The following is a 14,334-nucleotide window of genomic DNA, read 5'->3' as shown; positions in this document are numbered from 1 at the left end:
GTGAAATGCAGCAACAGAGGTTAGTTATAGGGAAGGGTACCTGGCAGAATAGTGTCCACAAGGTAAATATTCCAACCAAGGGAGGAGAAAAAGAAGGAGGAGAAATGGGGAAGGAAAAGGAAGAGAGGGAGGGGGAGAGGAAAAAGAGGAGAGGGAGGGGAGAAAGAGGAAGAGAAAAAAAGGAAGGAAGGAAGGAAGGAAGGAAGGAAGGAAGGAAGGAAGGAAGGAGGGAGGGAGGGAGGGAGAGAGAGAAGGAAAGAAAGAAAGAAAGAAGGAAGGAAGGAAGGAAGGAAGGAAAGAAAGAAAGAAAGAAAGAAAGAAAGAAAGAAAGAAAGAAAGAAAGAAAGAAAGAAAGAAAGAAAGAAAGAAAGAAAGAAAGATTGCTGCTAGGAAGGTTTTGTGCTTTTGGCAACCAAGGCAAAAGTGGTCATAGAGAAGGGTGTTTCTGCATCAGACTAGTTGAAGCCCCCCTCCGTCTCTTCCTCCAGGTGAATCAAAATATTTACAAAGGAAGACTGTTTTGCACTTTCAAATGGAAAACAACATTGGATCAGATTGACATGATCTCCACAACTTGTTAGCAGGCCATCTTGGCACAAGAGCAGGGAGGATGAAGCGGATGAGGCTTTGTTTCAGTTTCATGTTGGCACCACTAATCCTGGGTAAAAATAAATACTAGATTGAAATGCCAAAGTATCTAACTTCTAATTCAATACTTTTTTTTCCTAAGAAGATTCAAAACTACTCCAAAAGGTTTCGGGAGCCACACATCTCTCATTAAATATCAATATTGACCAGAATCATAACTGACCGAGCCTTATATGAATGTATAAAGAAGCTAGTCAGATTTCAAACATAACCAGGGACTAGATGCATTCCAAGGAACTCAAAATCTTGATCTTAAGATTCTGGATTAGAACTCTTCAAGGACTATTGCATTTTGGAAATACAAATCTTGGAGCAAAAATCTACTTGCTTGAACTTTACAAACATTTATAGAAGTGGCTACATAATTATTGCCTTTACTACTCTGCAAAATGCAGAATGGCATTAGTGGTCCTATGAACTGATCGGTAAAAGCTTTTATTCATTCCAGCTGGCAAAAAAATAATAATTTCCAGATTTTATTCTCAAATATTTCAGTTTGTTCTATGGATATTTTATTTATTTGCCAGCAATGGATGCAGTTAGCAAAACTTTTTTTAAAACTTTTTTTTTTACTTTATTAATGATAAATGTTTCATCCTTGGAGCAAAAGCTTGAAGGCTCCACTTTAAGTACTGTTGGATTGAGAAGAGAATAGTGGTAGGATAAAAGGAAACCGAGTTAGGCAGCTCAATAGGGAGGTAGACAGAAGATAGAAAAGAGCTGGGTGAGATAGATGATAGATAGATAGATAGATAGATAGATAGATAGATAGATAGATAGATAGATAGATAGAGATAGGCAGGCAGGCAGGCAGGCAGACAGATAGAGCTAGGTAACTAGATGATAGATAGATAGATAGATAGATAGATAGATAGATAGATAGATAGATAGAGACAGGCAGGCAGGCAGGTAGGCAGGCAGGCAGGCAGACAGACAGACAGATAGAGCTAGGTAACTAGATGATAGATAGATAGATAGATAGATAGATAGATAGATAGATAGATAGATAGATAGTAGATAGATAGATAGATAGATAGATAGATAGACAAACGATGATGGATAGATAGATAGATAGATAGATAGATAGATAGATAGATAGATAGATAGATAGATAGATAGAGGCAGGCAGGCAGACAGACAGATAAAGCTAGGTAACTAGATGATGGATAGATAGATGGATGGATGGATGGATGGATGGATGGATGGATGGATGATCTGAGATTATTTCTTGTTGGATGATGATTGGCATAAAAAGGCATTCTGGATAATGCTAAATTGCATAAAATACATGATTTTTTGTGATCGAAAGTAACAGATCATTTGAAGTACTTTGCCCAAAGCTTATCTGTGAGAGTAGAATGCCACCTTTAAATCAATGAAAGAAACATATAGAGTACTTCTAGATCTTTTTTTTTCTTGCTACATGATTTATCGCCATGAATGTATCAAACATAGGCTATTCCTTAGCAAACACCTTTCCTGATCAGCCAACCAGTCAGCATCTGTTACAGATTTTCATTAAACAGTTTGATAACTCAAGCTGGGAGAGTAATAGGATGGAAATTTGCCAGATTTGTTTTTACTTTTTAAAAGAATGGAACTGTTCCTGAAAATCACCTCAGTCACCGGTAGGAAAAGTTTATGAATCTCAGCAGAGGATATACAGGAGGACAATTGAGAAGTGAGTAAAGATGTCTCAAGAAAGTAAACAAAGTCTGGAAATTGCAGACCAGACTTTAGGGAAGAATTGATCTAACAAGCCAAAAGAAGGCTTTTGAAAAGAAATTAACTACTTTACCAGAGCTAAAAAAGGCAAGGAGTTCTTGACAATCTGGGCTTGTTTCCACCGGTTGTATAAATGAGTTTTTCCTCTTTAGCAGCGATTCATAACCTGTTTTGCAATTAAAGTCCTGGCTGACAGGTGATGGACATTATTAGCTCTATAAACCCTTTCAGCATTAACTTAATTCAACTTTGCTATAGTAATCTGGAGCATGGGGACTGTTTCATAATTACACAGCAGCCCATGTAGGTTTATGCCAAGCAGATACTTGCTTTGAGTCATAGAGCCACTAAACCCAGTAGAATAGTTAGATAAACAAGTTTTGGATAAGGTGCTAGAAGCCTTCATCTGGATAGTCCTCCAGCAAATTTCTTGCTTTCCGAAAGCCATTGTCCTTTCACAGTTATCTAGTATGAAAGATCATAATATGTAGTATAGGAAGCTGTGTTGTATAGGAAGCTGAAGAGATACCAGAGCAGGTGATCTGGCCTTCAGCATCATCTCATTCCATTGCATCAGGGGATGGAAAAAGGTGCAACGTGCAGAGAGGAGTAACTCCTCCAAACTATGGCTATGTCTGATATACAGGTAGTCCTCGACTTACAACCACAGTTGAACCCAATGTTTCTGTTGCTAAGGAAAACAGTCGTTAAGTGAGTTTTGCCCCATTTTACTACCTTTCTTGCCACAGTTGTTAAGTGAATCATTGCAGTTGTTAAAATAGTAACCCTGGCTGTTACATGAATCTGGCTTTCGCATTGATTTTGCTTGTCAAAAGATTGCAAAAAGGGATCACATGATCTCGAGACACAGCAATCGTCATTAATATGAGTCAATTGCCAAGCTCTGAATTGAACATGAAGATGCTACAATGGTTGTATGTGTGAAAAACGGTCATGAGTCACTTTTTTCAGTGCCATTGTAACTCCAGATGAACGAACTATTGTAAGTCAAGGTCTACCTGTACTATCTAATATATACTATAATAATATGTATACCTATCTGTTTTGATTTTATTACAATTGCATGGCTTACAATTAAGCCATAGAAAATATAACACTGTGTCCCTCTTCCCTTGTTGCAGGTATGCAGGTATGTATGGAATATACTCCCCTAAACCCCAAACCAGAGTAAATGAAAGAGAGGCTTGATAAATAAGAGAGGAATATGAGTCATATGAGAACTTGATCGCGCAGCAGACTAAAGCACTGTTAAGTAACACCAGCTGCCTGCAATTACTGCGAGTTCAAATCTCACCAGGCTCAAGGTTGACTCAGCCTTCCATCCTTTCGAGGTAGGTAAAATGAGGACCTGGTTTGTGTGGGCAATAAGCTGACTTTGTATAAAAAAGAACACCGCTGGGGGGGGGGGGCGAAAGCCCTACTAAGCAGGTATATACAAAAGTATGAAGACTGTTGCTTAACGCATTGTAAGCCGCCCTGAGTCTCCGGAAAAGGGCGGCATATAAATCGAACCAATAAATAAATAAATAAACTGGGTGGGCTACAACTTGCCAATCGGTCCAAGATCCTCACTCAGACTGTGATATCGTTTTGCCACCACAGTATATTCCAGCCATAGCAATAGCACTTAGACTTATATACCGCTTCACAGTGCTTTACAGCCCTCTCTAAGTGGTTTACAGAGTCAGCATATTGCCCCCAACGATCTGGGTCCTCATTTTACCCACTTTGGAAGATGGAAGGCTAAGTCAGCCTTGAGCCGGTCAGGATCAAACTCCTGGCTGTGGGCAGAGTTAGCCTGCAATATTGCATTCTAACCACTGCGCCACTATGGTTCCATGAGGTGTCTAATGTATCCAACCCAAACCTATGCATGTGTATTCTGGGTTTGGTCAAATCAACCTCGAAAGATTTCTTTTGAAATACAGACAGAGTAGGTCCTTGTGAAGCAGCACCATTTCACTTCAGTTTACAGCAGCTCCTCAACCTGTAAAAATCAGGCACTCTTTCTTGGCACTTTCAAATGTCATAGTGGACTTCTTCCCTTCGACTGACTGCTTCTCTGGAAATGCCAGCAGAGATGTTTTTTGAGCTAAACAAATACAAGCATGGAGGACCACCAAAAGTCCTCCTTATGATCTAAACCAGGGATGGGCAACTGTGGCCCTTTTACAACTTGTGGACTTCAACTCCCAGAATTCCTGAGCCAGCTTGGTTGTCTCAGGAATTCTGGGAGTTGAAGTCCACAGGTTGTAAAAGGGCCACAGTTGCCCACCCCTGATCTAAACTCAACCAGGCCAAGGCACTGCCAAGGGGCTTTCAAAAGTCAAAGGGAAACATCTCTTTGCGAATTTGCACAGCTCTAGCAAACAGTGGTGAGGACTCTACCCTGTTCTAGTCTTTCAATCTTACTGGAAGAAATTCATAAATAGGTTCTGAACAGATTGTTACATTTGTCTGACAGTTAATATTGATGCACATTTTTCCCCCTCTCTAAATAGCAGCTGCAATAACTGTTGACAGCTGATAGAATCGTAACTGCATCTCATTAGATCCAACAGTGCATTGCCTTTGTCTTTTCACGAATATGAACGCTGCCTGAACGCTTGGCTGCTCCTGTGAACAGGAAGAATACTTGAAAGGCTGAGCTGCGAGCATGGCTGAGCATGGCTCTCTCTCCCTCTTTAAAAAAAACGTAATATTTATTTATTTGTTAAAAAATTAAGAGCATAACTCTATGCACATATGCTCTATGCACATATGCATAGAGAAAATACAGTAAACAACTAATGGGAAGTGGAAACTTGTCAGATTTTCTAACAATGAAAACAGGCAGAAATCAATTTCCTGAAGGGAAAAAGAAACCTATCAAAAAAACTGTGAAAAGGGCATCTACTTTTCTACCTTACTTTCAAGATACTTGAACGTTGAATGCAGGTTATTGCAAGAGGGCACAAATTATTACAATTGGTTTGTCCCCCTATTACGTCCCTCTCTGTCACTCTGCTGTCTTCCCAGCTACCCACGCATCCTGTTCTGAAAATTATTGCATGGGGGGAGATTCCACCCTAAATGTCTTCTCTTGAGGCAGGATGATTTTGCACAATAGTTACGATAGATTTATTCATTTGGCACGTAGGTAGTTCACATTTCTTTAGTCACGCAATCACAATTCCATGGAGTTCCTAAAGCAGGCTCTGCACCCAGACCTGTGTAGAAAGTAATTTGGGATCTGGATCTACTCATTACAATAATTTCAGCCTTTACAGTAAAGAGAAAGGGGGGAATTTGCTGCTATCTTGTTTTTCCTTTTTTTCCTCCACATTGGCTCTGCAGCAAGCAATGATAGATTTTTTTTTTGTTGCATTCATAGACTGTTTGGTTGCCAAAAGCAAAGAAAGCATAGAGGTAATAAAACAGCATAAATACAAAGCCGACTTTAAAAGGCACAGAATAAAAACAAAATAAAGTCAACCCTAGCCCAAGGACATGAACAAAGTACCAACTCATTTGTTTTAAAGGCAGGACCAAAAACATGGTTTTGATTGTCAAGCTAGTCCATGACTCAAGGAATAATTATTCCTCAATTTTCTTGTGCAGGAGAAAGATCTCTTTCAGAGATCACTATTTCTCTACTATAATCAATGGGAGAAATAATAAGATCTGGCAAATTCATCGTTCTTCCAGTCTTGGATCGGGATTGTATTTGACCCTCCCATTGCTGCATTTTCTTATGCAAAAGAAAACAACATTTTCAGAGACATCAGTTATCACATGTGAACAAATATACTTTTGACTACACAGATTCCCCTAATAATTGTTGGCTGTTATGCAAATAAGCTGATTTTTACAGAGATCACATACCATCAGCTGAGTTAGGAACGTTGTAAATCACTTCCTGAATGTACAAACTAACAGACTTTGTGGGGTGGTTTTCTTGATCCCTCTCTATGGCAAATTTTCCATTCTTCAAACTTTCCATGAGGTCTTTGGAAGTGTATAGAGCTATAACTTTATTGATAATTATAGATAGGGGTGTGTGCATGCTTATAAGCCCTCACAACATATACTTTTGAACCTATTTCTTTTCTTTTTTTTTTTAGTTATTAAAACAAGACATCTTTTCACTTTTACAGTATAAAAGAAGACTGCTGGGTTTAAGAAGGGAAAATGCTTTTGCACTTTACTGATAACAGAAACTATTCCATGCAAAGAACGTTTTGATGAAATGTGGCAAGCCCTCACAGAATAACAACTTGCCTGTACAGTTCAGTACTACTTTGTTACTATTCAGTGAAACTAAATTATGGCATCTAACCTAAACTAAATCCTAGCCTTCCATTATTGAGTAGGATAACTTCCATCACCTAGTGCCATTGCTAGGAACGATGGAGTTTGCAATCTTCAGGGCACTTGGTTGGAGGATATAACCCATAAGGTTGCCAGCAACCAACAAAACCAATTAGAAATTAAAATTCTAATTCCTGTTCTTCCAATAACCGTTTGATTTTTGGCCATCTGTGTGTGAAGCTTATCATAGCTTATCATTTCCTTTGATCATCCATTGTCTTTTCCTCTTCTTAAGACATAAGCTATAATAGCATCTTGGCATCTGGCTACCTTCTGTTTGATATTTCTAGCAAGGCAAGAATTCATAGCTTCTTGTGTGGTTTATCTCTTTACTAGCCACACCCTTTGCTTTCTGTCCTGTGCTATATTATATTTCTTTCATCAATTTCTATCCACCGGGCTGCTGTTAAATACAGAAACAATAACATCAATGTAAAAGTCAGCAACTAATAAACACTAGAATTCAATATGAGCAAATAAAAACTCTTGCTTTGGCTGAAGGAAATGTTGCAGGAAAGGAGAAGGGATGATCTTATGGCATTGCCTTGGTATATTAGAGCATCCCATCAGCATCAGAAGTATGGATTGGAACAAATTGTCCAAACAAGAAATGGACAATTACATGAGCATTGTACTCAGTTTTATTCTGCCCCTAGACTATGGACAAAACTGGGAATAGTTCATGGGCCAAAACACGATTAGTTTGGTTTACTGTTCTGTGTATCTTGTAACTCTAAGCTCCAGGAGTAATTGATTAACAGATTAACAAAGTTGGAAAGGACCCTGTAGGTCATCTAGTCCAGGGGTGAAATCCAGCAGGTTCTGACATGTTCTGGAGAACTGGTAGCGGAAATTTTGAGCAGTTTGGAGAACCGGTAGCAGAAATTTTGAGTAGTTCGAAGAACCGGCAAATACCACCTCTGGCTGGCCCCAGAGTGGGGTGGGAATGGAGATTTTGCACTATCCTTCCCCCAGGAGTGGGGAGAGAATGGGGAAAAAATTGGATTTCACCACTGATCTAGTCCAACTCAGTGGTGAAATCCAAATTTTTTTACTACCGGTTCTGTGGGTGTGGTTTGGTGGGTGTGGTGTGGCTTGGTGGGCGTGGCTTGATGGGTATGGCAGGGGAAGGATACTGCAAAATCCCCATTCCCTCCCCACTCCTGGGGGAAGGATATTGCAAAATCTCTATTCCCACCCCACTCTAGGGCCAGCCAGAGGTGGTATTTGCCGGTTCCCCAACTACTCAAAATTTCCACTACCGGTTCTCCGAACTGCTCAAAATTTCTGCTACCGGTTCTCCAGAACCTGTCAGAACCTGCTGGATTTCACCCCTGGTCCAACCGCCCTGGCCAAGCAGGAGACCTTACATCATTTCTGACAAATAGCAATCCAATCTCTTCTTGAAAGCCTCCGGTGATGAAGCTCCAACAACTTCCAAAGGCAAGCTGTTCCATTGGTTGATTGTTCTCACTGTCAGAAAATGTCTCCTTATTTCTATGTTGAATCTCTCCTTGATCAGTTTCCACCCATTATTCCTTGTCTGGCCTTCAGGTGCCTTGGAAAATAGCTTGACCCTTTCATCTCTGTGGCAGCCCCTCAAATATTGGAATACTGCTATCATGTCTCCCCAGGTCCTTCTCTTCACTAGACTAGCCATGCCCAGTTCCTGTAACTGGGCATGGCTAGTCTTGTAATATGTTTTACTCTCCAGTCCCCTAATCATCTTGGTTGCTCTTCTCTGCACTTTTTCTAGAGTCTCATAATGATAACATAATGATACTGCTAGCATCATCATCTTAGCAGGACTCAAGAAGATGGAAGTTGGAAATACATAGCAAACACAGACCCAGCTTTCTCTACACAGAGAACTTTATTTCTATGATAGATCATTATTGATCTTCACAGGAACAAAATGATTAGATGTAATCCTCGACTTATGACCAGTCACTTATGATGGATGCCCTCAAAACCTACTTACAACATGATTTGCACAGATACCCTGCAGTCACAATGTCACATGATCAAATTTTGGGCATTTATACCTCTCATCATTTTATAAATATTTACAGCATCCTGCAGTTGCATGACCATGATTTGTGATTTTGTTGGTTTTGTTTTCCAGCACTTACATGCAGTTTCCAGCAAACATCCATTGAGGAAAAATGGATTTGCTCAACAATTGTCATGTTCACTTAACAACTGCTGCAAAAAAAATTTTTTTTAAAAAAAATCAGGGCCAGTCACGTGATGCCTCAACTTACAAATTCAATGACTTACTACCATAATTCCAATGTTCAATTACGGTCATAAATCAAGGACTATTTATATTTTAGATTGAAAAAGAATGAAGTCTTTAAGAGCGTTGCAACTTGCAAGGTAGAGAGAGCCTTTCCCCCAACTTCTTTTGTAACAAGATGGCATCTTCCGTGATGTCAAGCTGCTATCCTGATATAAGCACCTTTCTCTGGGGCAGGAATTATCATGTAGGTGGATCTCCGGAACATGGCTGATCCTGCCTTTGAACAGGATAACAACATGATGATGTTAATACCCTATAATTAACCTGAACTAATTTGGACTCCCAGATCAGACCAACATGATTCTTATTGAGCCTTTTTCATATGTGTATTTCACAATGGGCATTTCTACAGTGGGTGAAATTTTGCTTCTCCACACTCGATCAAGGAGCTGACCTCTTTACAGAGAAGGTGGTCATGAAACAGACCTTTATGCACCAAAGAATAAATATTTTCACTAGGGAACCCAGGTTGAAGAAAGAGCAAAAGAGGGGACAAAATTAATGCAACTTTATTAGTTATGCAGAAGGGGAATTTCGTACCAGGTGCAGCCCAACTCCTCCTTGGCACGCCAAGCTGCGCTGGCATAATTTTCCTCTTTTATTGCACATTTTGTTTTAAAAAACAGCATGCAACACTATCTTTTGAATTGATATAGAGAGAGTTAGGGTTGCAAATTCCTTTTTTAAAACCATTCTCTCTGCATTTATCAGCAGCTCACTATCCCCACCCCCAATCCTGCGTCATCTTAACCTTTATATGTTAGCAGATGAAATTGCTAAATCGTTTCAAAGTTGCAAAAACCTTAGTCTACTGAGTGTTAATGATGATGAAGTGAACCAAAAAAAAAAAAATAACATTTTTGCCTTGATAATTTGGTAATCCTAGTTGGATCAAATTGAATATCGATAAATATAGAAGCACGGCATTAAACCATGGTAATCTGAAGCCATGTTTGTTGAGTCTTCCTGGATTAAAAAAAACAGCTAAAGTTAAAATAAACCATGATTTACAAGACATAATGGCTGGGTGTATATACACTGAGGTAAGCCAAAACAAAATCATTTTACATCTTAATCAACGAGAGCCTATTCTCTATGAAAGTTTACACATATTTGAAAATAAATCTGACACTTTGATATTGCCATGTTGTCTATTGAAGATTGCTACCTTAACTCGGATCTAAATATAACGTTAATTTTTCAATGATCCTTCAATGATCCTACTTCAAGGATAATAAAAATACTTCTTAAAAATACTTCTTCTCAAATGACCCTTGAGTTGTGTGCCGCAAACTGCACAAAGTAAACAACCACAATGTTTCTTTCTTTGAAATCTAGCTAATATACTCCGCCACAATAAAGTTCTTAGTCCTTATCATAAGTAATAGCTCTTTACTATTCCCCTTGATTTGTTTAATTGTACGAAGTGTTTTTGGGGAGGCAATTTAAAAAACAAAACCAAGACAGCCACTGGGGGGCCTCCATAAGCTTTCACTGAAAAGGCAAAAATAACACAGCTTTGGCAGTTTGTAGAAGCTTCTGTGCTGCTTGCTGCCTGTGCTACTATTACTCAGAAGGCTGGGTAATTCTGTGCACTGAGCAGAACTGAACTGAACAGCAGTTAAGACGTAACTACTGTATTTAATAGAAAACCTAGACTACTAAGGGAAACATAACACAAAGGCATTCATAATACCAACGCCCCAAAAGTTAGATGAAAGTTATGAAACAGTTAAACCTGAAAGTAAATTGGCAGAGGAATGTCTAAATGGGATTACGGGTAGTCTTTGATTTACCGCCACAATTGAGGCCAAAATTTCTGTTGCTAAGTGAAACATTTGTTAACTGCCCCATCTTACGACTTTTCTTGCCACAGTTGTTAAGTGAATCACTGCAATTGTTAAGTTGTTAAGTGAATCTGGCTTCCCCCTTGACATGGCTTGTCAGAAGGTCGCAAAAGGTGATCACATGACCCCAGGATACTGCCACCGTCATAAATATGAGTCAGTCGCCAAGCATCTGAATTTTGATTGCACGACCGTGAGAATGCTGTGAAGGTAATAAGTGTGGAAAAGGGTCATAAATCAGTTTTTCCAGTGCCATTGTAACTTTGAATGGTCACTAAATGAACGGTTATCAGTTGAGGACTACTTGTATTAAGGATGGATGGGAATCAGAATCAGTCCCTATGATTATTCTTATTCATTCATTGCATTTATATTCTCCAATAAGTCCTTTCTTCTTCCCTTCCTTTAAATTTACTCTTCTATGAATAAATTGACTCAAATTATTCTGTGAATAATAAATCCAGCCGTCTTCCAGATTGCTAAATTTAAAGTTGACCAGCCTTTATCATCACTGCAACCAACCTAAAAACACAGTGCTAATGCATTGGGGAGCACAGCCAATATCAACTCACCCTTCTCAAACAGCATTGCTGTGATTTGGGAAAAAAATAATCACCATTCCTGCACAGAGAGTAGGGCCAAAAAAGCCTCCTACCCGATACTATCCTTTCTGCTCAATCGAAATATCAATGTCAGGCTGGCATGAAGCTAATGTTAAATCACCACCAAATTGCAATATATTATTCGGTCTTTTATTTTTATTTGACATCCAATGTATCTTAAAAGCATCTCTGGCAGGCAAGATGTTGCTGCCATTAATGTAATGCACTGATTTTCATGATATGCCTCTTCATAATATAATATAACCAAATTACTATCTCTTTCTCTCTTTTTTTAATAATCCAAGGCCAAAATATCCAAGATATTATTCCTAAATAAGTGAAGTCTCCTTTGAATTGACACCTACGACTTCCTAGATATATCCAGTAGTTTTCTTGGCAGCAATACAGCAGTAATTTGCCAACCCTGAAACAATATTCTCAATTCCTCAGGGTAACCTACAGTCTTAAAATTCCTCAAGGATTTCCCATCCAAGTACAAACCAGGCCTGGCCTGCTTAGCTTCCCATGCCTGACAAGATGAGCTGGGTATTTCCATTTCTAAAACTTAATAGAATTAGAATTCATAATTCCTTCCACTTCCAATTAGTATTCTTCATTGTGGTTTACAGAAAATTCAATAAAGGCAATTAAAACTAAAATGGCTCAATAAAATGCCACGGACTGTTCTGTACAACCAAGTTACCTCAATGTTACTTCATCTCCAATCACCAATCAGTGTCTTCCACAGCCATTTTATCCTGCAGGGCCGGAAGGAAAGAAAGTTTGCTCACTGGTATAACAGGGATAGGCTGGATATTTTTATTTTTCCTTAAGGATTCACTAAAGGAACTGTGAATCTTTTTTGAAAGCCAAATTTAGGAAGAAGTGAAATTAGCAAGCGTTTTCTCCTTTTCCCCTTATAGGCTAAGTGAGAGGATTAAAGTAAAGTTCTGGGTTTTTTCCCCTTTTTTAACAACTTCACTAACGGAAGGGTACAATGGTGGAACTTTCTTCTTTTTTCACCAGGAGAAATTGACAAGGGTTCTCGTAGGTTCCTCTTCCAGTCCAAGTCACAGAAATAATGGAAAAACTTTTTTTTTTTACTAGTCCATTGGTAGATGCATTGGATGGGAAAGTCTCAATTACAAAGCTTTTTCAGGGGAAGGCAACATACCCATGCCAAAAAAAAATTCTATCAGTGATAATCACATATCCTCACACACTCATTTGTGGAAAGACAAGTGATCACCTAGCATGGTAACTATTGACCCTAAGACTTGCTATCAAAGATGCCTGAATGATATCAGCTTGGGGAAGTATATTTCCTTACTGGAGCTTTACAGAAGAATCCTGTACTTATCAAATGCAAAGCAAAGTACTCTTAGATAACAAAGTAGAGCCTTAACTGGGCAACCATTAGATAGATGTTAGAACTGGCATTCTCAGAATTTTCAGAATCAATTTTAAGAATTTTGGGAATTTTACATCTATAGACCAGGGGTGGGTTTTACTTACCTTTACTACCGGTTTGCAATGGGACTGCATGCGCAGAAGCTTCCTGACGACACCCAGGTCGGTGGGCGGAGCCTCCCACTGGTTTTACTACCAGTTCTTGCGAACCGGTCCGAACCAGGGGCAACCCACCACTGCTATAGACCCAGTGGTGGGATTCAGCCAGTTTGCACTACTTCGGGAGAACTGGTTGTTAACTTTCTGAGCAGTTTGGTGAACTGGTTGTTGGAAGGAATCATTAGGGCAGAGAACTGGGTGTTAAATTATTTGAATCCTACCACTCTATAGACCCGTAGTGAAGGTAGAAGGCCCATTAATAAGCACTTTAGTAGTGGGGGGAAAGTTTAAAAAAAAGGAGGAGAAAGAAGAATAAAAAGTAATTTTCAGTTACCTGAATTAACTTAGGCCTGCATGATACTTATTCATCTTGGAATGTCCCTTAGATCCACTGAAGCATTGGCAGTAAACTTAAATCAGTTTATTTTAAACCATCAGCATGAAGCTGACAAAATTTAGAAATGCTTCGTGCTGTGAGAGGACTTGAAAGAGGGAGGAAGAGCATGGCATTTTTGAGCCATAAGCCTTAGACCACCAATGACTGTGATCTTTCAGTTTCCCTCATGTTCTTTCTCAAAGGCATTAACCATTGTCATCTACATATCTTGAATGACTCGCTGACCCAACGCCTGCTGAATCATTAACTTGTTTTTCATTTAATTTGATCATCATATAGGGGGTGATTTTTCACTCCACGTGGGTACAGCTGAAGAAAAATGTGGGTTGATCCCTATATATATTGTATATATCACAAACAGAATTCAATGCTACATCCTTAGCCACTTCAAGTTCAAAAATCTGCTAGTGTACATCAACATGAACACACAATTTCTCAATCTTTCTAATCCAAGGTCTCTTCAAGTGAGTTGGGTTGCAGTTTCTATTATCACCAGCCCACATAAAGTTCTGGATGTATCAATAACTACTACTACTACTACTACTACTACTACTACTACTACTACTACTACTAAAACCAATTTCAAAGAGATAGCTCAGCAATGACTTTTTCTGTTTATAATTGTTCAAATTTTGATTCTGCCAGAATTTGCTTGGCTGTTTTATGATGGTCCTATGGTCAGTCCTCCTTCCTAGTTGGAACATAAAATAACAACTCTGATGTATCTTTCTTGGCTACCATATGTACTTGGAATCTTGAGGCACACTAAGTGGAATAATAACTGGGACACATGATAAACTACTCCTACTGTATTACAAATGCAGCAACTAGTCATGCCCTTCTTCAGGATGCTGTTCCATTCAAGTCCCTTCT

Source organism: Pituophis catenifer, unplaced genomic scaffold (assembly GCF_029215685.1).
Source record: "Pituophis catenifer annectens isolate HBS135680 unplaced genomic scaffold, rPitCat1.0.hap2 SCAF_3, whole genome shotgun sequence".
In the NCBI taxonomy this organism is placed as follows: domain Eukaryota; kingdom Metazoa; phylum Chordata; class Lepidosauria; order Squamata; family Colubridae; genus Pituophis; species Pituophis catenifer.
Note: the sequence above shows the minus strand (reverse complement) of the source record.